Source organism: Maylandia zebra, linkage group LG1 (genome assembly GCF_041146795.1).
Source record: "Maylandia zebra isolate NMK-2024a linkage group LG1, Mzebra_GT3a, whole genome shotgun sequence".
Classification (NCBI taxonomy): Eukaryota; Metazoa; Chordata; class Actinopteri; order Cichliformes; family Cichlidae; genus Maylandia; species Maylandia zebra.
In genome coordinates this window covers 7,287,289-7,302,040 of record NC_135167.1, presented here as the reverse complement: position 1 = coordinate 7,302,040, position 14,752 = coordinate 7,287,289, and the positions used below count along the sequence as shown (strand labels likewise).

Genomic DNA, 14,752 nt, shown 5'->3' with positions numbered 1-14,752 from the left:
GATGAATGTAGAGTTACACGTAGAGTTGCATACTCATACAAGACCACTACCAATACATAACAGTGCTTAATGAGTACTTAAAGGCAGGCAGCAGCAGTGAGAGAATACTGAAGCATAATAGTTTTTTCTGCAGGGTCATAACTGAGTCATTGACAACTGCCCTTTGTCGATACTTGCCGACCTGGAGATTAATAAACCAGTTTCGGCTTTTATCTACAGGAAGAGCCCGTGTGGATTTTGTAGATTAAAATGGGAACACATGTAAACAGCAAGTTAGGATTCTTCACCTATAGTTTACACTGATATGACAGCCTGATAGAATAATACTAGAGTACAAACAAACAAACAAAAAATCTGCCTGATCGCATAATCTTTTCTCATATTCTGCATCCGATTGCAAGTAGTTGCTGTTACTGGCTGACAAGTGCTTGACATGCAACACCACCAACCTCTAAACAACTACATTTAATCTCAAAGTGACTACATAGTTTATCTGGTGGGAGGCAACTTGTCAAACAATTTTAGTCCAATTCAGATTGACCGCAAACTCTCCCAGCCAGATTGGCATAGGTTTTCAAATAATGGCTGTCTAATTTATAAAGTCTGACATTAATTGCAATTTCTCTTTGCAACAGCAGACTCATGGAGTCGAGTCTGGTGTTTGGTATGCTGATTATATTCCTATATGCCAAAAGCAAGATTTCAAAGTGTCTGTGTCATTTTGCAGTTAAATAACTGTTGTAACATGTCTAGATATGCCAAGATTTTTGTTAATAGGTCTTCAAGAGTAACCTTGTTGATGCAAGAATTCTATTTCTTGCCCGTTGGCAGTTTTCATGGATTTGACTAACAAAATGGTAACAAATTGTGTTTATGCAACAGGCTGTGCCTAGTGTCCCTAAAGATATCATTTAAATCAGTTTTTTTTCCTACAGTTTCTGTTGTGTGTAGACACAACTAGGGCTGCCACAAACGATTATTTTGATAGTCGACTAGTCACCGATTATTTATGCGATTAGTCGACTAATCAGATCATCATCCATTGGACGTAAAACTACAGCTTATTGCACCAGCAGCATCTGCTCTTATATAACTATCATTAGCTTACAGCTTTAAGCTTTTAAGGTGCTAACTAAAAATAAAGACAAGATGATAGTTTATTCAATTTTAATGAAATTTGCAGATTGTTTTGGTAAAGTTTAATAAACTCCTTGCTATCTAAAATATAACAGGACACCGGAGTATATTCTCCAGCATCTCACACTTCTGATAATCAGCTGTCTGCTTGACGTTTATTCAGCTGTGTAAAAACTATAACTTTAATCTCAGCCAAACCGATTTACTCAGGAACAAATAAAATACTAAAAAAAAAAAAAAAACAACAACATTTTTAATTTATCTAAGTGACTCATATATATTTAACCTGAGTCGCGAAAGACAGCGGTGGGTTTGAAAACAATTTGCCGGGAGTCCGGTGTTCTCACGGCGCTAGTGACCTAGCCCCCGGCTAGCTATCGAGCTAGTGGGTAACAGACGTCTCCGAAAACGTCGGAGCGCTTTTGAAAATATGTGGTGTCCTGATAAACTGAGCCGATATTTGAGGTTTACACAGCTACATTCTCGCATGAAAATATGTTAAACGTTTATTTTGTGACCCAGAAAGAATAATAAGAGTAATATTAAAACTAACTAGCTACCGCCATTGTTGGAAACTAAGCTGGGCCGCGCTATGAATTCTGGGACACAGCTGCTTCTTCTTCTTCGGGGTTTAACGGCAGCTGGCATCCTTGTACATGCAGTGCTGCCATCTTCTGTTTCAGTCCGTTATTACACTCTTAAATCCTGCTATTATTCCTGCGTCTTTTGCGATCTTACAAAGCTTCAAACGACACGTCGACTATTAAATCAGTCGTCGACGATTTTGATAGTCGACGTAATCGTGACTAGTCGACAAATCGTGGCAGCCCTAGACACAACCCTAGTTCATACCTTGAGTTAGGTGCCAATTTTAATGTTTGAATGTGTCATAAGTAAGTTAACCTATGATTAAGTGTTAAGGCACAGACAGCTTAGAGAAATACTGCTTAATACCAGTTTTTAAAAATACAGGTAAGTCTGGCTCTCTGGAAGCAATATATAAAGAAATGAGGGTTGGCTCAGGTTGCAGAATACTGTAGTTAATATCAATTTGTGTTTGATGTAAATTTCTGTGTATGTTGATGACAACAGGTTTGCAACTTTCACCAAAGTATCACAGTATTATTGTTGCATTATCACAAATACATTGCATGTATTTGCAAACTTAATCCCATTCAGTAGAAAAGTAACAGCAGACTTATCATCATCTAATCGTATTGATTGCAAGTTCAGTCACAATAATTTTGATTGTGCCATGGTCTTCAGCCATTGTTTTCCCTGTGTGACTGTAGCATTAGGAGAACTCTCTTAATACTCGTAATTGTAGTCAACAGCCAGTGTGGCAGTGTAGTTCACTCTGACACGAACAGCACGCCCAATCTGATCCCACAAGTGCCTTGTTTTTCCAGTGAGGGACATGTCGCCCCACACCATGATACTGCCTCCACTAAACTCTGTTACCCTATTGGTCCAGCAATCAGGATAGAGTTCTCTACATCTTCTCCTTCAACCCTTAGATGCAAATGCCATAGGCAGAATCTAGACTCATTGCTAAACAGCCCTAATCAGGTTCCAGTCAGAACTCTAACTGTCAGCACCTGATTGTCTACGGTACCAGAAGGTCAAAACAAGATGCAATAGTAGAATAAGCTGTTTTGGTCCAGACAGGTAAGTTTTTTAATTGGTGCAACCCACATACTCAGATGTGGTACTATTTAATGGGAAATGGACAGGCTTTCCAATACCACAAATAACTACCCAAAGAATGAGTATTACTTTAATAAACAAAACTTTGCCAGTTATTGACAGTATTTTAATCTAGAGGAAATAAAACTCACAAAAAACAATTTTAAATTACAGTCCTGATTTATTCTTTTATTGAGCGCCAAGATTTTCTATATACAGGAAAACCCTGTGTATGTTACTAATATTTCTACCAGCATTAATACATAAAAGAAGAAATTTAGCATCTTCTTAAATGACTCACTGATACCCTGGAGGACAGTGATTTCCAAAGTGTGGGCCATGGAGGAACTAGCTAATGACAACTTTAAGAACTAATGAAAACTTAAGAACTGTGCACCAGGAGCTTCATGCTACAAGTTTTCATTATCAAGTCAGCTCCTGTAGGTGTAAAGTGGTTACCAAGTATTTTGTCTATTTTTTGTTTTTCTTACTAGCGACAAAGAAGCAGCTATCAGGTGGCAGAGGCTTGTTAATAGGAAATCAACCTAAATAAGCAAATAGTGATCAAAATGAATGCACAAAAACACAATGAAGGAATTACTTTATGTTGAGCTCATGTTATAATCGGCTTGGGTGGATTTTTAGATTTTGAAACTGGGCCGTGGCAGTCTTGGGAATGTCTGCTGTAGGAAATGATGGCAAAAGATTGTCGCTGAAACTCTTACATCAACCACCATAACAGACACAACCAATACCTGATGGTTTACACTGAAAGACAAAGAAAGAAAGAAAAGAAAAGAAAAGAAAACCAGATGGGGAAGAAAGAAAAGCTTATATTCAAAGGTAAAGTTTTCTGAGAGGGTACTTACTCACTGCTGATTAGAATACTGTTTGCATTTCAGTCTTAATTATTGAATGTGACTTCCTGTAGTGAGCAGATTTCCTGCTGTATCAGTGCCCATACCTGAATTTAATTTGGCCAAACAGGGTAAATCAATGGCATCTCAGTTAGAAATATTGGACTGCATTACTCTTGTAGGGCTCAAACTTCTGATTTAATAAGACGGGTGCTTGTGTACATATAAATTTGCTTCGGTGGAGCTTTGAGCAAATATTCAGACAGTTGATCTTAAAAATCCCTTTTGATCTCATAGTGAAAACGCAGCCAGCATTAGCTCATGGTCACACAGTATGTCACTGATAACATGTTTTTCTGGTTGATCTCTTAGCGGACAGTCCCTTGGGCCTCTTCTGATGTCCCTCTGACACTATCTGCTATACTGCAGTCAGACAAGCACACTACATGACTAGTAAATCAACCAGGAGAGACCATTTCCCCCACTGATAACATCTCACTGCTGCTTTTCTTCTCACTATAGCATTCAGCAACCGCTATTCAGTACTTCATCCTATTCATTCACGTTCCACAGAGGATAGGAGACAGACAGAGTGTGTGCCACATGCATGTAAAAGCAGATGATTGTGAGACTCATCTGATAATCCACTCAGAATGCTGGTTCGGTAGTACTACAACAGTTAATAATGTATATTGGTAGAACTGGATAAAGGTTCAAAACCAAGCTAACATGTGGTAGCAATAAAGGGAAATTACAACTCTGTACAAATGTCTTGCTTTGACCCTAGCTCAGGTATGGGCAACATTTTTCTCTGCATGGCCAAACCTGGTGTGCACCTACCTAAAAATGTAGCTAAAGTTTGCGTCAACGCAGCCCACAACTAGGGCTGTTCGATATAACGATATATATCGGATGACGATATAAAAACGTCTATCGTTTCATTTTACGCAATCATTTGTTTCGTGGTGTCGCAAAATAAACTGTTTACGGCAATATTTTTTCATCGTTTTGATGGTCACTGTAGTGGCTATATTAATTTCTTAAAGTTCTCTCTTTCTCTTATATTTAATATAACCACACTACGGACGGACAAGCGCCTGTTTTTATGCGTTGTGGTTAGCAACAACGACGGTAACAGCATCGCGTGTCCGCTTGTCTATGTTCCACATAAACCTTTCACAATAAAGCTCAAGATCCTGTTGAGACTTTTCAAAATAAACTGAACCACGTGAAAGAGCAGATTATTTACGGATGAGAAGCAAAAAAATAGCGTACAGGTGCTAAAAAATAAACCTTAGACTCAAACGTTAGAACAGGCTTTTCCCCGCAGCACGCCGTATAATAAATACAAAGAAAACGGCGGCTGTTACAACTTATGTCTAAAAATGTATAGTTTCATGCATTGGTTAAAACACTCGACTCCAGCTACATGACACGCAGCTGGAAACACTTCCCGCAAGTCGAGCTGCCCGAGATTCACAGAATTTACAGAAAATGTTACATTTTTGTGATTTATATCGTTATCGGGACGATAGAATTCTTATATCGGGATATGAGATTTTGGTCATATCGCACAGCCCTACCCACAACTATTATGATTGGCCAGTTCAGTAGCATAGATTCCTTCTGTGCAATTCCAGCTACTTTTCTGCCACATTTTTTGAATTTCTCAGTGAGAGAATAACACATAAAGAATAATAATCACAGCATCAATATAAGCACTCATAAATGTCAGCAAATTGGGACATTATTGAAACTGTCAGAATGGATGTACGGGAAAGTAAAAAGAAGTGGAAAAAGAAGAGGAATAAATATGTTTTCCCCTGACAAAAAATGACTTGCACAAAGACGTCCGCATTTTGGTTGTTTCTATCATGTCTGGCAACGCACACAAATCACCAGGACACGACCGCAAGGTAATAAACACATAATAGACCAGAACTCAAGGCATAATCATTCCAAACAAATGGTCACCAATGTAAGGTTAGGTAATGTCAAACCCTAAAAGTCTGGAATGGCTGGAACGGTTCTGAAGTGGCTTTGCTCATAAAAAGAAAACAGGCTTCTGCACAGCTAGCTAACAAAATACTGGTTTCAGCTGCAGAATGATAAATATGACCTTGACCATGCATTTGAGTAAAGACCCATTAGATTATCATTGTGTGCAAATTTCACTGAAATCTGAACAATACTCTGGGAGTAGTAGTGATTCTTGTTAACTGTAGACAGAGGCACAATGGCATCAGCTCATTGGTCCTTTAGCTGGACGAGCTAATCAGAAGTTACAAGCCTGGGTGTTACTCAGTGACCTCAGTAATTTAATAAAAAAAACAGGAAGGCGATAAAAATCACTCTTGCCTTCAAAGATCTGATTACTTTTAAGAACTTATAAAAAAGCCACAAAACAGCAACAACTTATCTAAAGCTCCACTCTGAGGCTCACAACCAGTGTGAGGACAGGATAGCGACTTTAGCTTCTCCAACTTATTCCCCAGTCATTCTTAAAAGTGAGTTGTTTAAAGTTCTTTTAATGATTTGCAAAACATTAAATGGCTTAGCCCCAACCCATTTTGTAGAGGTACTAATCCCAGCTCGTATCCCACGGTCCTCCAATACTCCCCTGCTGCTCTCGCACCGGAGAGCCCATGAACAAGCTGGTGGCGAAGCCTTTTCTGATTAAACACTCGAAACCTGGAATGCTTCACCATCTCATGTTAAAAAGCCACATTTTAAAATTTTGCTGTGCTTTCTAAAGTATAGCAAAAACAAACAAATTAGATTTCTTCCAAGTCCATTCACAACTTTTAACATCATCTTTTTGTCCAATTAATGAAACCACTATATGAACCACACTTTGCAAAACTTAAAATGGAATACAGATAAATCACCTGAATAACTAACTACCCACATCAGCCAATTATCAGTTATCAATGTCAAATATTTTTTGTTTTCACATTATTTTGTACTAGCTAAATGCTTAAAAATTGGGATGAAGAGCTGAAACAACCATTAAATGTTTCAAGATTAACTATCCTTCTGCAAAAGTGGGAACAAATAACTACCCAGATAAAACAAATAAAATAACAATGCAATATAATACAACTTTACTTATATAGCACATTTAAAACCAAAGGTATATCAAAGTGCTTCACAATAATACAATAGACCAAAATAAATGTATATAAAAGTAGGGCAGGGCAATTAATTTTCTTATCATTGCCTAACCTTATACTGGTATTACCGTGAACAGTATGATATGGCCCAGCCCTATATAGAAAGGCAGTAACAAAATACAAAACAAGCACTAACACTAACAGATGGGAAGCACTAATTAGACCAGAAGTGTGGGCTCAATAAAGTAGGTATCAGACCTCAATTCAGAGATAGGGTCAGTTCACATATATAAAATATCCACTAGGAGGCTAAACAAAGATGCAATAATAAGATTAAAATAGATGAGATGAGGGCACTAGCTAGTCGGGAATGCCAGATTAAATAGGTAAGTTTTCAACCGTGATTTGAAAGATTGGATAGAGTCCGAGGCACGAATAGTAGCAGGAAGGCTGTTCCAGAGGTTAGGTGCAGCTTAGACAAAAGCACGATCGCCTCTGTTCCTCAGCCGAGACCTAGGTTGCACCAAGAGTAATTGACCTGATGGTCTTAGCGCTCGACTAGGAGTATACAGAGTTGGAAGAGAAGGTTATCAGCTTTGTGGTCTTATGGTCTGACATAGGCTGATGTTATTTGACAAGTGCTGCCAGAGCTCCAGGAGTCTCAGTGTAAAGTACCAGCTTTTTTTCCTCTGATTATTTCCAAACTTAAGAAGGTGCTGCTGCTCATTCCTGACAATGCTGAGAACTCAACGTGTTTTTACCACTCAGAGCACCGACTTCTGGAAAAAATATTTTAACTTTTAAAAAAAAGGAGTGCTGCAAACAGGATTTCACTAATCGCAGAGCAACAGCAGGAGCCACAACTAGAATTTCAACAGAAGCATGTTTTAACCACTGGAAAAAAAAAAGAGAAAAGAAAAAGATGTTAGTGGAAGCAGCTTTTTTTTTAAACATTTGGGCTCCGTGACCCTGTCACTCTCCTCTCTGCAGACCCTCCCTTTCAAACACATGTAAACTGTCTATCTCATCTCTAACCAACACTCATCCCTTTGTACATCAGCATGTTTATTCATGACACGACTCTCACTGTGGCACATCAAGAGGTTGCTTGAGGAAGAGTGGCGGGGTGCTGTGAATTTCCACGTTGACAACATGTCAAAGGAAGACAGACACAAAGGAATAAAAAATGCCCAAATTCAATTGCTGCACAACGCTTGGGATCGTGATATAAAATGAACAGAACAGTCAAAGCATTAGACTCGATATGTGCATCGGAGGTACATACAAATCACCTCATCCAGGTGACGGCTGGAGTACTACACATTTCATAAAAATAAACACACTATTCTCCGTCGCTGATTCACAGAGACAAGCCTACATAAAAAGACAAAGCAGATCAAAGACGTGCAGAGGAACAATGTCACATCCTGTAGACAAATATGGCAAACCTTGGGACCATACTGCCTGTGGCAGTGCATGCTATCTGTAGGTTAAAGCTATGAAATCTTGCCTTAATTTGCCAAAGGTGGGCAGAGCAGGAGGCAGAGAGGGAAGACACTGTGACTGTGTGACTCACTGTGGGGTTTCAGCTCCTGCTTCTATGTTAGTCTTGTGTTTGAACATGAAGAGCTGAGGAAATAGCTCCACTTCTGCAACGCTAATGGGGCCTAAGGTTAGACATGTTGAATAAGTAATATGGGGAAAGTAACACCACCATGGCCAAGGAGTGTCTTCTAAGTCTTTATACATAATTCAATCAAAAAATGAAAAAGAGGCTCTTTTCTGCAACAGAAGGTGGTGTCAGGTTGTTGCATATTTTCTAATTCAGCCAACTTTGTCAGTGGCAGAAAGCAATATTCTATTTTCTAACAAGGGGAAGAATGTTGAATAGTAAATTTCAATCTCTGAAAAAAGAGGCCAGTTGAGGATAAAAGATGCCAATTCTGCCTGAATGTGTGCGTGAGTGGCGGAGGTGTTTTGGCTCTAAGGAGGAAGGCCGGCTCGCTGAGTCTGATGTAGTACTACTGTATCGCTACTGAAGGATTTACAATAATGTCACAGCCAAGTCTGAGAATCGCAGTAAGAGGGGAAATTTAATGCAGAATCGTATTATTATACTGACATAAACATATGTGCAGATGCACGGCCCACGCACGCACGAATGTGTGCACATACAAAGACACACAAAGAGTGGAATTATTGCAGTGTGAAGCTATTTGAATTTAGAGCATATCTAATCTTTATATCATCCAAAATATGAACCACTGACTTCACTGCCATAGAGAGTGGGCAGTTTGCTGTGCACAAACACACACACACACACACACACACACACACTACCATGCCCCCAAAACACACTCAAACTCACATATAAATATATGTCTATATATACGACATGGACAAATATGTAACAAATGCTTGTGGAGTGTCTAAAAAAAAACATGAGCTGTTGAAAATCCTGCTGTTGATGGACTATAATTCTCAAGAATTTTGGAATGCTTCACACAGGAAATGGTGCTTCACTTTTGAAGAAAGCAAAGAAAAGTCCTCAAACATCATCATCATTCACATCATTCACAGCCCTTCAGTTAATTGGGTCTTAATCCTTCCATCACACAACCATAATCCCAGATCAAAATACCTTTACAGGTCAAAGGCCCGGACTTCTGCATAGCAATAAAGTCGAGAGGACGCTTAAGACCAGCGTAATTAGACTCCAAACTTTAAGGTCTGGTGCAGGTACATATATTAGGGAGCCAAAAAAGACCCCACAAGTCAAGACTGTGCAGTTTGTGGACTACCAGAGTTACATTTGATCTGTGAAAATGTCCAGCACTAAAGCCTAATATTCAGTCACCACCAGAGAGTATCTTTAACCCTGTTTGATCTTCTGTGCCCTAGCGAGTCCACAGAGAAGCACATGCTCTATCAGATTTTGAGTATTTTCAGCATAAAGCCAGCTCAGCGTTGCAACAGGGATTTAGTGTGAAACTTCCACTGCATGTCATTCACAGCGTGCAAGCAGCCAGTCAGCAGGTTTACAGCTGAGTAAATTCAACACTTTGTTGCAAGACACTGAATTTGAATTTGAATAGAGGTGCAGTGATACAGAAATTTTACAAATAACAGGAATACAGAGGGGGACGCAGATGTTTTGAGACTTTTTTGCTCTGTGTTAGTAAGCTGAGGCATCACATTTATTATCATCAAAAACTGTATGTCAGTTTTCATCTTAACCCTTCACCTCCCACTGTGGATTCAGCCTTTTCATTTCTTTTTCTTAAATTCCTTCATAGTGACTCGACACAGCCGGCAGTTTTGTTTTAAATAGTTACTGAATTATTATAAGGGGAGAAACTTTGTTGCCATATGTTGTTCTAGTATGGATGGCATAAACAGTTAAATATACTTACATAACCTAATGCCATATATATTTAAAAGAAAACTGAATATCTCAAGAAATAAATCTAGAGATTTCCTAAATGCAGAAGGGCATAAATGATATAATGTCACGGTTCTTAAAGTGGCATATTTCTGAGTGGGCTGCAGCTGTTGCCTGCTGGGGCACAGGTTAGTGATTGGTAACAACACAGAATCTCAAAAAACAGCAGCTAACTGGCGTTGCATTACATTAATATATTAGAATAATAATTTATTTAACCAACATGTATTTCTAGGGCTGGCTAGTGAGAGCTTCAACATTTATAGCAATGTTCCATTTCCAGGTCCAGGCCTCGTCTGTGCTGGATGAGGTGCTCATCTTTTAGCGTGCTGCTGTGCTTTGTCCCTTGTTATCTACACAGACACAAGTCCCCAAAAAAACGATTCAGTTGCCATTCTGCCCCTAGAGTTTTTATTAGCACTATTTATGTGTTGCACTTTAAGGTCAGTTTTTAAGAACTCACAGCATACCACAAAACCCTTTTGTCCTGGATTATTTTAGCACTTCAATCAAAACCACACAGCAGCATATTAATAACAAACCTGGTGTTCATTTTGGTAAAGTTTGGTCAATTTTCCATGTCTTATTTGCGCCATACAATGGCATCTGTCGCTGCCCATCAGATGCTCTCAACATGGACTATCACTGAGAACAATTTAACCCTCATCCTGATGTGTTAATACAACCACAGCTATCTACTTAAACAGCAGGTAACACATCGTTACACAATACACCAACTAGACAAACTTTATAAGCCCTCAACTGTTTTTCAATTTTCATTAATAGTTCGCATCCATCAGTTAAAACCACTACTTTTCATTTTAGTTGTTTTAGAAATACTTCAGTCAGAACATATATATCAGATATATCATCTTCAGATGTCTACTTGCTTTAAACTGCGAAATCACTTCAAGTGCGATTGGGACCGCCCAAGTTATTATAATAAAAGGTAAAAATATATAAATGAAGATGTAAACAAAACAAAACAAACATTTCAACAAGTTAATTGAACTCATTCATTTATCCTCCTTTTTCCCCATTTAAATTTTTATTTCTGCATGGATGTATTTTTAGGATTTTTTTAATCTCTCCAAATGTTTGTCGTTTTACTGGCACTACAAAAGTTAAACTAAATTGAAAGTGTGGGCACAAAAAAAGAAACGAAATGAAGAAAATGTGACTTACCCAAGGTCTTTTAAACAGTGAACACTCAAATTGGGTTAGAAATTAAAGGTTTTATTTGGACCATCCAAAACATCCAAGAGACCTTGGTGATATCTCGGTGATATCTGTGAAGTGTTTTCTTTACTAGGGCTACATTAAAAAATTATAACTCTGGATAATAATGTCAGGACTTCCTGAACTAGCCAGCCATAACAACAAGCCTATTCTAAGTAGTATATTTAACATTTCTTCTCACCAAAAGGTTGACTTTTTACTTAATTTGCTCCACAGACTCTGATATTTGTAGAGATGTTGCAACAATGATGATCAGATTTTGTCTTGTGGGCCTCTGTTATAAATTATCAACAGTTCTGTAACCCCTGCACTACACCCAAGGGTGGGTAGGTAGAATTGAAAACTGCATTTCACGTTAAAAAGTGTGAATATGCAGCGCAACCTCTGTTAATAAAATAAAAAATAAAATAAAGGTACAATATCAGCACAAAATCCATAAAACATTAAGTGATATGCTTTATGGCGGTTCAGTCTATTTAAAGATCATACACAGATCCTTTGCTCTTCTAGAGCAGTGCTCCTTATCCAGTAACAACATTCATTTCTTTGGTATATTCAGACTCCGTTATTGTCCTTAGTTGTAGTCAGTTTACTTGTAGGTCAATATGTCATAAAGGGGGGCGATCGTAGCTCAAGAGTTGGGAGTTCGCCTTGTAATCGGAAGGTTGCCAGTTCGAGACACGGCTCCGACAGTCTCAGTCGTTGTGTCCTTGGGCAAGACACTTCACCCGTTGTCTACTGGTGGTGGTCAGAGGGCCCGGTGGCGCCAGTGTCCGGCAGCCTCGCCTCTGTCAGTGCGCCCCAGGGTGGCTGTGGCTACAATGTAGCTTGCCATCACCAGTGTGTGAATGTGTGTGTGTGAGAATGGGTGGATGACTGAATGTGTAAAGCGCTTTGGGGTCCTTAGGGACTAGTAAAGCGCTATACAAATACAGACCATTTACTAGGGCTGGGCGATATGACCCAAAATTCATATCTCGATATTTTTTAGCTGGATGGCGATATAAGATATATATCTCGATTTTTTTTTTAAGCCATAAAGTAAGAACAAAAAGAGAGTTCTTAGTCAAAGCTGTGTCCCAGATGTCACACAAGCACTTTTATTAACATACAGCACAGATGTACATGAAAAATTACTCAAAATTAAATTATGAGCATTCATTAAATAATAATGCTCCATAAATAAAAGAAAACAAGGTTGTTTTTGTGCTAAACAAAGAGCTCACAATTGTGCAGTCAAAATGTAAACTAAAAGACGCTGAGCGTAATAACAAAGACAGACAGATTTCACAGCTGCTCTGTTCCCAAGTTTTACTGTGTGACTGATAGCCTGGAGTTTGAAATCCGCTTCATAACCACGTCTCTTACAGGTGCCATTTATGGTCCTTATCCACACACAATACGGTAATATTACGTTGATGCACAGTACGTATCACTCCGCGAAGCTCCTCGGTAGCCGTAATGCGCCGACAATCTATCAAGCGGTGCAGCTCCGTAGCTTACCAAAGTCGTACTCAAACATTTTTGACAGATTGCTGAGCGCCGTGTACCACATAAAATCAGTTCGCGGCCATCAAGCACAACCAGAATTCATACATAAGGCGCGCTATCAACTTTTGAGAGAATGAAAGGATTTTAGGGTTAGCGCTGTTAGCTCGTTAGCATGTTTAGCTCGTTAGCACGTTGACGCCGTCCAGCCCCACGCATGGGGCGATGCGCAGTAACTCGTTAACGGAGATTTGCCGTGTCCGTCTTGTCGCTGCCTGCACGTGAAGCGATGGGGGAGGAGGGGGAGTTGTCTTCAGTGAAGGCGAGGCGGAGTAACGTTGCGTAGAGACAAAAGTGGACGAAAGAGAGGCAAACTTGCGGCTCCACAACTATAATTATAACGTAACATAGACTATATCGATATAAAGGATATTGTCACATCTTATATCTCGTATAAAAATATATCGATATGTTTTAAAAACTCGATATATCGCCCAGCTCTACCATTTACCATTTAAAGCTAAAATCAGTTTTGTTTCAAGTTCTGGCAATTCAAGCAAAAGAACTGCAGTAACTGGGTGATTGTCCTACCATAGTGCTCCCGCCAAACTGAGGTCTGTCTTCTTCTTTCTGAAGATTGGCTTATCTCTAGTGATGGCAAGTTACCAGAGTCCAAGGTCCAAGACACAGTATCCTTGAGAAGTCTCAAAAACCTGGCACAGAAACCAAGAGGACTGTTATTGTGGGTATTATTGCAGAGCATATCCTGAATAGTAAACTGATAAGCACCCAAAACTCACCAGAATTGTAATGTAAATAGATATTTAATCAGTTTTGTTTATTGGGATTTCATTTCTTCATATTATTAATAAACAATCAGAAATAGGGAAATGTTCATATTTCTATTTTAAATAAAACTGACTTTGCACGAACCAGTGTGTGAAGTGAACCCTCAAATTATATGGCAGGGAAACACCTGTATGGCCATAAGCTAATCAATAACCCTTAACATGACACTGCAGTTCAATCAGCCATTAAATGCGTTTTCATTTTAATTCTGAATTTTAAAACGTAAACCATAGAAATTGTACACAGAATACATCTATCATGAGCTCAGGAACAGTACAAAATGTACGCTAAAATAACATAAATATCAAAAATATACATACAAATTAAATATATTTTAAGTGATTATACACAATGTCTTTTACATATTTTCTTATGGATGAATAAAATCATCATTTAGGCTTTAAGCAAGCAGAATACTTTCCTTACAGCTAAGCATAAAGCACCATTAGACATTGCAGAAGCGTTCAAAAATTTTACCTGTAATATCTTGACAGTAAACTTTCACAGGTGTATTATTTAGGTCACGCAGTTGCTATGCATTGCGTTAAAACACCTATTTGAACACAAATGAATCACCTTTCCAAAATGTTTACATGCTCTTTCCGCATCAGAGCTAAGAAGTTTTCGCTAACTCAATTCCGTTGGTCTTGCTAGGCTGGATGGGCGGGGCTTTACGCATCACGCTCCAAAGCCCTATGAGGGCTTTGGAGCGTGATGTCACGGGGGGTGGGCGTGGAAAGGATTTTGGCCCGATCCGCCATTTTGGGGGTCTAGCGCAAGTGAAAAGGGAGCGAAGTCACACACAACACCGGCAAGAGAATAAGGTTGAAAATGGTTTATCTTTTCATTCTTTCCCAACCTGGAAGCAACATGAGGCAGCTCGTGTATTGATGTTACCAAACGAAGGCGTCTAGCGTGGATAGCAGCTGTGAGACGAGCTG

The 14,752-nt window shown here is 39.0% G+C and overlaps 1 long non-coding RNA gene across 3 annotated transcripts in view; it reads right to left on the bottom strand.

The window, feature by feature from the left end:
* Positions 1-14,462, bottom strand: part of LOC105940987 (uncharacterized) — a 183,727-nt gene extending 169,265 nt beyond the window's left edge. For all 3 annotated transcript variants that reach the window (XR_001167638.3, XR_013101674.1, XR_013092953.1), the window contains exons 1-2: positions 14,289-14,462; positions 13,554-13,675 (exon numbers count right to left, since the gene is read on the bottom strand). This is a non-coding gene — a long non-coding RNA (uncharacterized LOC105940987). The remainder of the gene's footprint in view (positions 1-13,553; positions 13,676-14,288) is intronic.
* Positions 14,463-14,752: the final 290 nt, after the last annotated feature.